The sequence below is a fragment of the Pristiophorus japonicus genome, chromosome 17 (genome assembly GCF_044704955.1).
Source record: "Pristiophorus japonicus isolate sPriJap1 chromosome 17, sPriJap1.hap1, whole genome shotgun sequence".
Classification (NCBI taxonomy): domain Eukaryota; kingdom Metazoa; phylum Chordata; class Chondrichthyes; family Pristiophoridae; genus Pristiophorus; species Pristiophorus japonicus.
Genome location: NC_091993.1, coordinates 31,289,473 through 31,301,982, shown reverse-complemented (window position 1 = coordinate 31,301,982; position 12,510 = coordinate 31,289,473). Strand labels below are relative to the sequence as shown.

The following is a 12,510-nucleotide window of genomic DNA, read 5'->3' as shown; positions in this document are numbered from 1 at the left end:
AGCCACGGTCTGCTAACGGGCAGGAAATGAAAGAAGAATGTTGCACAGGTGGGGCAGCAACTCGGGGACTAGGAGAATGGATTAATGTTTTGCAGCTTTGCTCCATTATTTATGGCTATCAGGGAGTTTTTAATATGGATCTTTCCCTCAGGAGAGGTAATGGGATGGGACGAAATCCACCACAGGTTTTACGGTTTGTAATAGAGCGTGTTTCTTTCCTGAGGAGACCATGAATCTCAGTACAGTCAGGGGAACCCAACTATATTTCACAGAAATCTCTTGACAATAGAACAAAGTTATGGAATACACCGGCTTCAAATCCCTCTCAAAATTTGTAGTGCTTCAGGGACTCTATAAATAAAAATGAATTCTGTGAAAAACATACCTCCCTGCTGATGAGGTGTACTGTCTGTGGAAGGAGTGGACTTGATTGATTGAACTTGGACCCATCTCTCTTCATTTCATGTTTTTTTTTTAAAAAGAGCACCATCATGATAATTAGGCCAGTGCGGATTGAGACTTTCGCTACTTTCACATTTAGTTTGGAGTCCAAGATTGCAACCTCCATGTTACGAAGATGCAAAACCAAAGTTCTTTGTTGCTGGGAGAAGAAAGACGGTTTTGGAAATGTAAACACTGGTGCAATCAGAACTGAACACGCACCAAATGCAGAACTGTCTTCTGCAAACCAAGGGAGCCTAGCAGAATGGGTCATGCAGCACTAGCTACCCATATTAACAACTTGTATTTATATAGCGCCTTTAATGTAGTAAAACATCCCAAGGTGCTTCACAGGAGCGTTATGCGATAAAAAATTGACACCAAGCCACATAAGGAGAAATTAGCGCAAGAGATATGTTTTAAGGAGCATCTTGAAGGAGGAAAGAGAGGTAGAGAGGCGGAGAGGTTTAGGGAGGGAGTTCCAGACCTTGGGGCCCAGGCAACAGAAGGCACAGCCACCAGTGGTTGAGCGATTATAATCAGGGATGCTCAGGAGGGCAGAATTTGAGAAGCGCAGACATCTTGGGGTGGGGGTGGGGGGGGGGGGCGGGGGGTTTGTGGGGCTGGAGGAGATTACAGAGATAGGAAGGGGCAAGACTGTGGCCCTTTAAAGGGCCCTGGCTTGCACTACATAGGATTACATAGAATATACAACACAGAAACAGGTCATTCGGCCCAACCAGTCCATGCTAGTATTCATGCTCCACTCGAGCCTCCTCCTGTCTATCCTTATCTTACTCGATCAGCGTAAGCTTCTATTCCCTTCTCCCTCATATGCTTGTCTAGCCTCCCCTTAAATGCATCCATACTATTCGTCTCAACCACTCCCTGTGGCAGCGAGTTACACATTCTCACCACTCCCCGAGTAGAGGTTTCTTCTGAAATCCCCATTGGATTTCTTGATGACTATCTTATATTGATCGATAGATATTGATAGTTACACTACAGCTTGAGCATGTGGGTGTACCAGTTTTAAATGCACTTGAACAATTTTCCCCCCCAAGTTAAAACTTTTCAAATTTGATACCATATATGAAAGACTGCCACAAAGTTGAAGCTAGAGATTCCCCCAGCACTTGTGCTTGCAATCAGCGAGCTCGGTTTCTTATTGCAGAAAGCTTGCTGCAGCACTTTTATCTGGTGTGTGCTATAACAATAGGGACATCTGCTTTCAGTCTGCTATTTATTTTTCTTTAGACAAAAACTGCTTTTAACTGCAGACTACCGGGTCCCTGAAGCCATCTCGCTGTAACTAAAGCAAATGGTTTCCAGTGAATCATCAAACTGTATATACACTAGTAAAAAAAAATATTTAACCGGTTGCAATTAAATGGGCCAGTTAATATCAAGCACAGTATCTGCAATGGTAATTAAGGCAAGATTACTTTATGCTGCCACATCTAGTTTCCCCTTGCAATTTAACCTGACCATTTCACTCCCTGGTTGCCCTATTGGTGCTAAAATGATTTAATCCTAGAAATTGGGAGTTTGCGACATTTAAGTTCAGGAACGCAAAAGGCATTCCTTAGCTACTTTAACAGGTATTAACCCACTTAAACTGAACAGGTTAACATTTCCATTATACCAGCAGATAGAAGATCATACAAATGCATTTGTAAATTATCAGAGACAGCAATCTCGACACTCAACTTATTTTCTTACAATTTCTGATTAGGGAACAACTTTGGCCATTCCGGACTTGAGGGTGCAACAACAACTTGTATTTATATAGCACCTTTAACGTAGTAAAACGTCCCAAGGCGCTTCACAGGAGCATTATGAGATAAAAAAATTGACACCGAGCCGCATAAGGAGAAATTAGTGCTGGTGACCAAAAGCTTGGTCAAAGAGGTAGGTTTTAAGGAGCGTCTTGAAGGAGGAAAGAGAGGGAGAGGCGGAGAAGGTTAGGTAGGGAGTTCCAGAGCTTGGGGCCCAGGCAACAGAAGGCACAGCCACCGATGGTTGAGCAATTATAATCAGGGATGCTCAGGAGGGCAGAATTAGAGGAGCGCAGACATCTTGGGGGGGTTGTGGGGCTGGAGGAGATTAGAGAGATAGGGAGGGGTGAGGGCATGGAGGGATTTGAAAACAAGGATGAGAATTTTGAAAAATCAAGGCGTTGCTTAACCGGGAGCCAATGTAGGTCAGTGAGCACAGGGGGTCATGGGTGAGCGGGACTTGGTGCGAGTTAGGACACGGGGCAGCCGAGTTTTGGATGAGTTCTAGTTTACGCAAGGTAAAATGTGGAGGGTGGCCAGGAGTGCGTTGGAAGTCAAGTCTAGAGGTAACAAAGGCATGGATGGGGGCTTGAGCAGCGGCGGGATGGAGACGGGCGATGTTACGGCCATTTTTCAGCCTCATTTTCTTTTTTTTTTATAAACTGAACTTTTCAGTTTTGTTTTAGTAATCGCAGAAACTCCAACTTTACGTCTCTTTGATTAGGGCTCAGGCAGCCAAGTCTCCCTCAGCAATCACAAAATGGTCCACTTGCCTTCTGCAGAATGTTAATTTTTCCTCTTGATGGCAATTCCTACAATTGGAACTTTAACAGTCTGGTTAAAGCCGCCCTCTGTCCTCCCTTCCCAACCCAGGGGCATGAAGGTTAAAATTAGAACCCTGGAAATATACACAGCCAAGATGTCGCTTTATGGGACATTTCTGATAAAAGGGGGGATTATTTTGTAGCAAAAGCATGTTTACAAAAGATTCACTTCCCGGCGTGGTGGGTAAATGCAATTCATTGTTCGTTATTGTGCAATATAGAGTCTCCGTGTTGGCAGATCTCTGCCCGAGCAAGGATGGTTACAACTGGCCTCTTGTCTAGAGAACAGGAAAGAAATAATCAGGGTGTTCCCCTCAGATTGCTGTCCAATGACCCAATGAAAGAGCTTCTGTGATGGCATCAGGTGAAGACAGGAGTGGGTCCAGTTGTGGTGCAACCCAATGCCCACTGACTCGGCTCACGCACAAAGAATGGTCATTATGGCGCGAGACATCACCACATTGCAAGCGTTCGCGGAGCTCAGAGTTTTCACGGGTTAGATTTATAAACGAGACACAGAGCAGCATTTTAAAATGGTTCAAACAAGTGTTAAAATTATAAAGCACAGAACAATCGCATGTGTATGTTGGTTATGGGGGTGGGGAAGATTGGAACATCTGCTGCAAAACTCCGCCAAAACCCTAAAATCAGTGAATATATCTCAACAACCTATGGTTTGTACATAAGAACATAAGAAATAGGAGGAGTAGGCCATGCGGCCCCTCGAGCCTGCTCCGCCATTCAATACGATCACGGCTGATCCAATCATGGACTCAGGTCCACTTCCCTGCCTGCTCCGCTCCCCATAACCCCTATTCTCTTATCGGTTAAGAAACTGTCTATCTCCGTCTTAAATTTATTCAATGTCCCAGCTTCCACAGCTCTCTGAGGCAGTGAAATCCAAGGATTTACAACCCTCAGAAGAAATTTCTCCTCATCTCAGTTTTAAATGGGCGGCCTCTTATTCTAAGATTATGCCCCTTAGTTTCAGTCTCCCCCATCAGTGGAAACATCCTCTCTCCATCCACCTTGTCAAGCTCCCTTATAATCTTATACATTTCGATAAGATCACCTCTCATTCTTCTGAATTCCAATGAATAGAGGCCCAACCTACTCAACCTTTCCTCATAAGTCAACCCTTTCATCTCCGGAATCAACCTAGTGAACACCTTCTCTGAACTGCCTCCAAAGCAAGTATATCCTTTCTTAAATATGGAAACCAAAACTGTACGCAGTATTCCAGGTGTGGCCTCACCAATACCCTGTATAACTGAAGGCTTCCCTGCTTTTATACTCCATCCCCTTTGCAATAAAGGCCAAGATTCCATTGGCCCTCCTGATCACTTGCTGTACCTGCATACTAAACTTGTGTTGCATGCACCAGGACCCCCAGGTCCCACTGTACTGCAGCACTATGCAATTTTTCTCCATTTAAATAATAACTTGCTCTTTGATTTTTGCTGCCAAAGTGCATAACCTCACACTTTCCAACATTATAGTCCATCTACCAAATTTTTGCCCACTCACTTGAGTAAAAACAATGAACATAAAAACAGGGTCAGAGGCTAGGAATATTAAGCATTCAGCGCCATTAAGCTTGTGCAGGCAAATGATATAACTGTTATTACAGCAGACTGCATTTTATGTCCCTTAACGGCTGGTCCTCGGGTTAATTACACTATTTTTCCAAACTCTCATTACTTCTGCCACTTAATTTATTGCTCGTACACAGAGAGCATAAACATCGGCTACTCGCGGACTATTTTTCTTTTTAAAGTGAACCATTTTTGTGATGTCTATGCAACAGGTAAAATGAGGGAGTTAAACCTCGGAAAGACAATCAGCATTTCTCTGCAAATGTGTATTAACGGCACAACTAATTTTGTGACCCTTTCATTAAAAGGGCAGTGTGTGCTCACCCATCAGGTTTCTTTTAGCAAGAGCCAGAACTATAAACAAAGGAACACATGTTGTCACAGAGAAACATCTGCTGATTGTCTTTCCGAGATTTAACTCCCTTTAAACCTCGGAAAGACCAGCCGTTAAGGGGAGGGAAAAAAAAATAGAATTGCGTAATTGCCAAGAAGGAGATATATTTTTATCTAATGCAGACTAATAATTGGCAACATGATGCTCTTTAATGTTACCTCAGATTGAAACAGAGTCATGATATTAACACGGGGGAGGTTTTAAGAAGGGCTATTAGGCAACAATAGGAGACAGCGATTGTGTACATCTTATTCCCATTTTGATTCTGGTAGCCAAGCAAGTGAGGGCTTTTGGTATTTGAAAATAAATAAAATCACTTCGGAAAATATCTTGCTGAGCAACCCATTTTGAAAGGAAGTCAACCTCCTGCCTATTCACGTGCTCTGTGTCGATTAGCCTACATCACAAGGGATCTTAGGTACAAAGTGAAAGTAGTACCCCACGGGAGGTACTGATTATGCAAACAGAAGACGGGCAATGAAATCAGTGCAACTTTGCTATTCTTCACTTTGGTTAGTCCCAGCGGACGCACCATTATATAGCCAGAAGAACTCAAACCCAGATACATGGCAAGCCCTTCAGTAAAGTCTACTTTATTGGCCTCAAGAATTGGATACCGATGGCAAGGGCGCCGAGCAAGCGGACTAATGCACCCTTGATGTTGTCGAGTGCCTGGAGGGGTTGTTGCAGCATCCATCGGGTGAGCCGAGTATTCCAGCATATTCCTGACTTAAGCCTTATAAATGATGAAGTGGCTTTGAGGAATCAGAAGTTGAGCAACGAGTCAGAGTACCTCAGTGGTGGGAAAATTATTGGAAAAAATCCTGAAGGACAGGATAAATCTTCACTTAGAAAGACACGGATTAATCAAGGGCAGCCAGCACAGATTTGTTAAGGGAAGGCTGTGTCCGACTAACTTGATTGAATTTTGAGAGGAGGGTCGATGAAGGCAAAGCATATGATGTAGTGTATATGGATTTTTAGCAAAGCTTGTGATAAGGTCCCACATGGCAGACTGGTCACAAAAGTAAAAGCCCATGAGATCCAGGGCAAAGTGGCAAGTTGGATCCAAAATTGGCTCGGAGGCAGGAAGCAAAGAGTAATGGTTGATGGGTATGTTTTGTGACTGGAAGGATGTTTCCAGTGGGGTTCCGCAGAGCTCAGTACTGGGTCCCTTACTTTTTGTGATATACATCAATGATCTAGACTTGAATGTGGGGGGTATGATTAAGAAGTTTGCATGTGATACTAAAATCAGGTGTGTGGTTGATAATGAAGAAGTCAGTCATGGACTGCAGGAAAATATCAACTGGTCAGGTGGACAGAACAGTGGCAAATGGAATTTAATTCAGAGAAGTGTATGGTAATGCATTTTGGGAGGGCTAACAAGGCAAGGGAACACACATTAAATGGTAGGATACTGAGAAGTGTAGAGGATCAAAGGGACCTTGGAGTGCAGGTCCACAGATCTGTAGGCCAGGTAGATAAGGTGGTTAAGGCGGCATACGGAATGCTTGCCTTTATTAGCCGAGGCGTAGAATACAAGAGCAGTGGGGTTATGCTTGAAATGTATAAAACACTGGTTAGGCCACAGCTGGAGTACTGCGTGCAGTTCTGGTCACCGCATTACAGGAAGGACATGATTGCACTGGAGAGGGTACAGAGGAGATTTACGAGGATGTTGCCGGGAGTGGAGAATCTAAGCTAGGAGGACAGATTAGATAGGCTGGATTTGTTTTCATTGGAACAGAGGAGGCTGAAGGGAGACCTCATTGAGGTGTATAAAAAGCATCCTCAACCAGGCCAACATCCCCAGCATTGAAGCACTGACCACATTCGATCAGCTCCACTGGGCAGGCCACATTGTTCGCATGCCTGACACAAGACTCCCAAAGCAAGCGTTCTACTCGGAACTCCTTAACGGCAAACGAGCCAAAGGTGGAAAGAGGAAACGTTACAGGGACACCCTCAAAGCCTCCCTGATAAAGTGCAACATCCCTAATGACACCTGGGAGTCCCTGGTCAAAGACCGCCCCAAGTGGAGGAAGTGCATCCGGGAGGGCGATGAGCACCTCAAGTCTCACTGCCGAGAGCATGTAAAGAACAAGCGCAGGCAGCGGAAAGAGCGAGCGGCAAACCTGCCCCACCCTCCCTTTCCCTCAACGACTGTCTGTGCCACCTGTGACCGGGACTGTGGTTCTCGTATTGGACTGTTCAGTCACCTAAGAACTCATTTTTAGACTGGAAGCAAGTCTTCCTCGATTCTGAGGGACTGCCTATGATGATGATGGTATAAAATTATGAGGGGCCGAGATATAGTGGAAAGAAAGGGCCTATTTCCCTTAGCAGAGGGGTCAACAACCAGGGCGCATAAATTTAAAGTAATTGGTAGAAGGTTTAGAAGAGATTTGAGGGGCAATTTATTTACCCAGAGGGTGGTGGAGGTCTGGAACTCACTGCCTGAAAGGGTGGTAGAGGCAGAAACCCTCACCACATTTAAAAAGTACTTGGATGTACGCTTGAAGTGTCGTAACTTGCAGGGTTCAATTTTCCCCAGTGATTTGCGCCATTCTTTTTGGAGCAGGCTGCTTTTTCTGGCCTATCTTCAAAATCCCCAGTTTCTCCAATCAATTTGCACCAGGGTAACTCATTTAGTTATTTTTTTTTCCTCAAAAAGGAGGCATAACCAGCTGGCTACACCAATTCTGGCCCTGTAGTGAACTTTGGCCAGCTGATAGTTACTCCATTTCTGTTTAGGCCAGCGTACGTGGCCTCTCGAGAAAACCCTTGCGGAGAGTTAAAGAAATCGGCGCAGGTAAGTAAATCGGAGGCCATTTGGCCTGGGCTAGGGGCGGGAAGCAGAGTGGACCTGGACCGGCACTCACTGGGGACCGGAGAGGCAGCAAATTGACCGGCACTCACCCGCGGCCACAGCAGACCGGGACTGGCACTCCTTCTGGCACATACACACACACAACTTGCTCTTTAAAAATGGTCGATTGCCAACTCGGAGCTCTACTGTGCACGCGCTGCCATTTCAGCGACGTCAAGAACGTCAGTTTTTTTCCCCCGCGCATGCGCAGTAGGCCAGACTGCTTTTTCCGGCGCAGACCTCAGGCTCCACCCCCCATGGCGACTGGCCACACTGCTCGGCTCCAGATAACAGCACAAACATCGGGGAAAGTTCGGACATGTTTTTCTGGCGCATTTCTGGACCTAGTAAGCGCCGCAACTCTGGCTATTCGCCAGAGAACGGGATTGAGAAAAACTGAGCCCCTAGAGCTGGAAAGTGGGATTATGCTGGATAGCCGCTTGTTGGCTGGCACAGACACGATGGGCCGAAATGACCTCCTTATGTGCTGTAAACTTCTACGATTACCCAGTCTCTGCTTTGCTCTTGTAGCTATGGCGTTGATTTAGCTATGCTCAAGTTCTTGGTCGATGGCGACCCCCAGGTTGCTCATGGTGGGGGACTCGGTGATGGTTTTGCAGATGGAAGTTGAGAGAGGTGTTTGGGTCATTACGAGTTGGTGGTAGTCTTTACTTTGCTCCCAAGACCACTAGTGAGGTAGCCCTTGTAAGGTTTGAGAGCAGTATCTGAAATTTGCGGTGGGGAGAGTTCACGGGCAGACATTTCACTGAGCTGCAGGGCAGTATACTGCCGATGTGCATTTAAAACGGCAACCACCCATTGAATAGGCTGAAGCTGGGAAATGAAAATGCAGTGCTGACAGGGATATTGCTCTTGTAATGGGGCTTCACTGGATATAGAAATTAAAGCTAGCTCCTCCAGCCATCTCTACGCATACACCGTTTACAAAAGTTTATTCTGGAATCCAGCCAGAATGGAGGACCATGCCATCACAGATGGCATTCAGCTGGGGTTATTATAAATCGGCATAAGGCAGATCTGGAGCTCAGCCAGACAAAGCATCTGGTCAGGTTTTTAAAAAAGTTTCAGAATCCTTTTCTGGAGTCCCCCAGTTTAAAGAAAAAAATACCACGCTGATCTTAAAAGGTAACTCCATCTTATTTCATTACCCAGCTTCAGAATCCATCAGCAAGTATTCTGACCTATGTCACTGGGAAGCGGAAGTATCCAACTTGTAGCAGGGTGCATGGTTCACAGTCACGCGGAGTCCACTGCATCATTGACCGCCTACTTGCAACATATTCCAAGTGAGGTCACTGTATAAATGATTTGCTCAATATAAAACTTGCCAGAGAATTCTTGGCTGGCAAATAAGTTTTCATGGGCTAAATAAAGCATGCCGAATTTAACCGTACAAGTGCCTTTCTCTTGCACGACCGAGACTTTTTTTTTTCTTGGCAAAAACACTTTCAATAATCCTTCACACAGCTTGTAGGACACAGTAAAAACTTCATAGTTGTGTGGGTGCAACACAAGAATCTACTTCAAACCAATTGTCAACCAGTGGATTACATGCAATTATACCATGGGAATTCTTTGCATGGGCTTGTGTTCCCTGGGAAACGGACACAATGCCACCTATGACATTGAAATCTGGGAATAATTTTGCCTGTCTGGGCTGTATTGTAACCCCACAGGGGCGTCAGGCAGAGTTTCAGCTCACTGCACCGATTTGTTCGCCTTCCCATCTTTGAAAAATATATATGCCGGCAACAACCATCACCCTAGATTCTTTCATAGCTTCCGTAATTAATGTTTCCCGTCAGGCAACGTAAATATAACGTAAGAAATAGGAGCAGGAGTAGGCTATTTGGCCCTGTGAGCCTGCTCCACCATTCAATATCATGGCTGACCTGATGATGGACTCAGCTCCACTTCCCTGCCTGCTCCCCATAATCCTTCACTCCCTCATTGTTTAAAAATCTGTCTATCTCCACCTTAAATATATTCAATGACTCGGCCTCCACAGCTCTCGGGAGCAGAGAATTCCACAGGTTTGCATCCTCGACCAGGCCAACATCCCCAGCATTGAAGCACTGACCACACTTGATCAGCTCCGCTGGGCAGGTCATATTGTTCGCATGCCAGTCACGAGACTCCCAAAGCAAGCGCTCTACTCGGAACTCCATCACAGCAAACGAGACAAAGGTGGGCAGAGGAAACGTTACAAGGACACCCTCAAAGCCTCCCTGATAAAGTGCAACATCCCCAACGACACCTGGCAGTCCCTGGCCAAAGACCGCCCTAAGTGGAGGAAGTGCATCCGGGAGGGCGCTGAGCACCTTGCGTCTTGTCGCCGAGAGCATGCAGATACCAAGCACAGGCAGCGGAAGGAGCGTGCGGCAAACCAGTCCCACCCACCCCTTCCCTCAACGACTATCTGTCCCACATGTGAGAGACTGTGGTTCCCGTATTGGACTGTTCAGCCACCTAAGGACTCATTTTTAGACTCGAAGCAAGTCTTCCTCGAATCTGAGGGACTGCCTATGATGATGATGATGATGATATGATCCCTCCTTAAACAAAACGTTAAATGTTCTAAAGAAAGAAAAATTACAAAAGCAGCGAATGTGTTAATAGAATTTTTGCTGAAAAGCAAATTTTTAAAAGTTGATGGTCCTCCTCCCCCGAGAGGGGCGGAGTTATTTTTAAGACCTTTCCCAGCTCGAACGGTTACTGTGTTGTATCCATCAGTTCAGGCCCATCAGTTTTATTGAAGTGGGCTTCAAAGTGAAGAAATAGGAAAGATCATTCGCTTATGGATCTCCGAGGAAGCTCTCGGACACGGATTTAGAGGCAAAGTGTTCATAATGAACAATTGCTTTTTGTCACGCAATGCACTACTTATATAAACTGTGTACTAGAAGGAGTTGGTGGCATTTGGCCCTTATGTTCATCTGTTTAAATGAATACATTAAATGACACTGCATTGGTGTATGAATACAATGTAAAACTCAATGGTAGGATACAGCAATGTGCCCACAATTCCCATTGCATTTTTTGCATTAAAATGGATCGGTAAGTTGCCCTTTGTGGTATTAACTGTGCCTTTTTTTTAGCTGCATGTCAGAATTATAACTGAAATAGGGCACCAAGTGCACATGCTCCAGAACTTTCTCCACCCCAGGCTCTATAAATGACAAGAACTCTCCTTTCTATGTTAAGGGGACAGCAAATCCAAGGGCAAAACAACCAGGGAGCGAGATTTAGGCTCATTCCATGACAATTGCAGCACCACTGAATTTAGTACAATATAAGTCATTGGAAAAAAGTTATAAATTACCAGACAGGCTCCATTATTTCAGTAATTACAATCCCCAGGAAAAGTGATTTTTCGGCTCCAACTAAATACAATCGTCAAATATCGTGACAGAATTAAATAAATGCACGCAGGGAAGGTTGCAGATACAAGGATGCTCACATGCCGAGGGGGCCTAATCTGTAAGCAGCAAGTTTTCTGAAGTGGAAAGTAACATGGTGTGGCCCAGATCTTGCATTTCGGGGGGGCGTTGAGGGGCCGAAATTGTCCACCGCCTGAAACGAGTCACACCTACTGTTTTTGAAGTGTTCTGGTCGCCCCAAGGCATCAGGCGACCAAACCGGAGAAATTCAGCACTTTGTGCATTTTTTGGAGCGGGGCGGAAGTGGCCTCATCATCGGGGCTGAAGTAGGTGAGGGGCAGAGTAGCCGACGCTCAAAGTCATCAGTCCCCTACACCGCTCCAAACCCAAGGAAGGGCAATTTTTAAAATGGCGGCCCCTCCGCGGAGACACAGCTGCCTTTCCGCACCAACCCGTGGCCGCTGCTTTCAGGGGCAATTTCGGCCCCTGCGACTCAACCTATGCACTAACCTGAAATGCTGCAGTGCCAGTCTCCTACTATTCCCTCAGCCTTGCAATTACCTTGTGTGACTGAAGATTGGAACTGCAAAACTAAGTTGAGCAATTGTAAAGATGACTCGAATGTCGGATTCCAAGGAGGTAGCAACGCTAAAATTTGCTTTGCATAAGGAAGACGACCTGCACCGCCAATCATGGTCAGTCTAATCTTGGCAGATGCCAGCACTTCAACTCGGGACATGAGTATGTGTTGGGTAACCCATTTAATCCCTGGTGCAAATCATCACGGCCAAAGGATAACTGTTTGTTCTGTGGTATGTGGTCTCATTCACAACACATATAGCAAGCTTCAGTTTACAAGCTTGCTTATAGAAACATAGAAATTTACAGTGCAGAAGGAGGCCATTTCGGCCCATCGTGTCCACACCGGCCGACAAAGAGCCGCACGGCCCTCGGTCAACAGCCCTGAAGGTTACATGAACAATGACAGAAGGGCAAAAAGCACCCAGCCCAACCAGTCCACCTCCCACAACTGCGACACCCCTTATACTGAAGCATTCTACACACCACTCCAACCGGAGCCATGTGATCTCCTGGGAGAGGCAAAAACCAGATAAAAACCCAGGCCAATTGGGGGGAAAAAAAATCTGGGAAAATTCCTCTCCGACTCATTCAGGCGATCAAAACTAATCCAGATCATCGCCCTG

General features: G+C 45.7%; 1 protein-coding gene across 2 annotated transcripts in view; it reads right to left on the bottom strand.

Annotated features, from left to right (window-relative positions):
• spg11 (SPG11 vesicle trafficking associated, spatacsin) overlaps positions 1–12,510 on the bottom strand; it is a 190,024-nt gene that overhangs the window by 37,637 nt on the left and 139,877 nt on the right. The gene's annotated exons all lie outside the window — the stretch shown is intronic.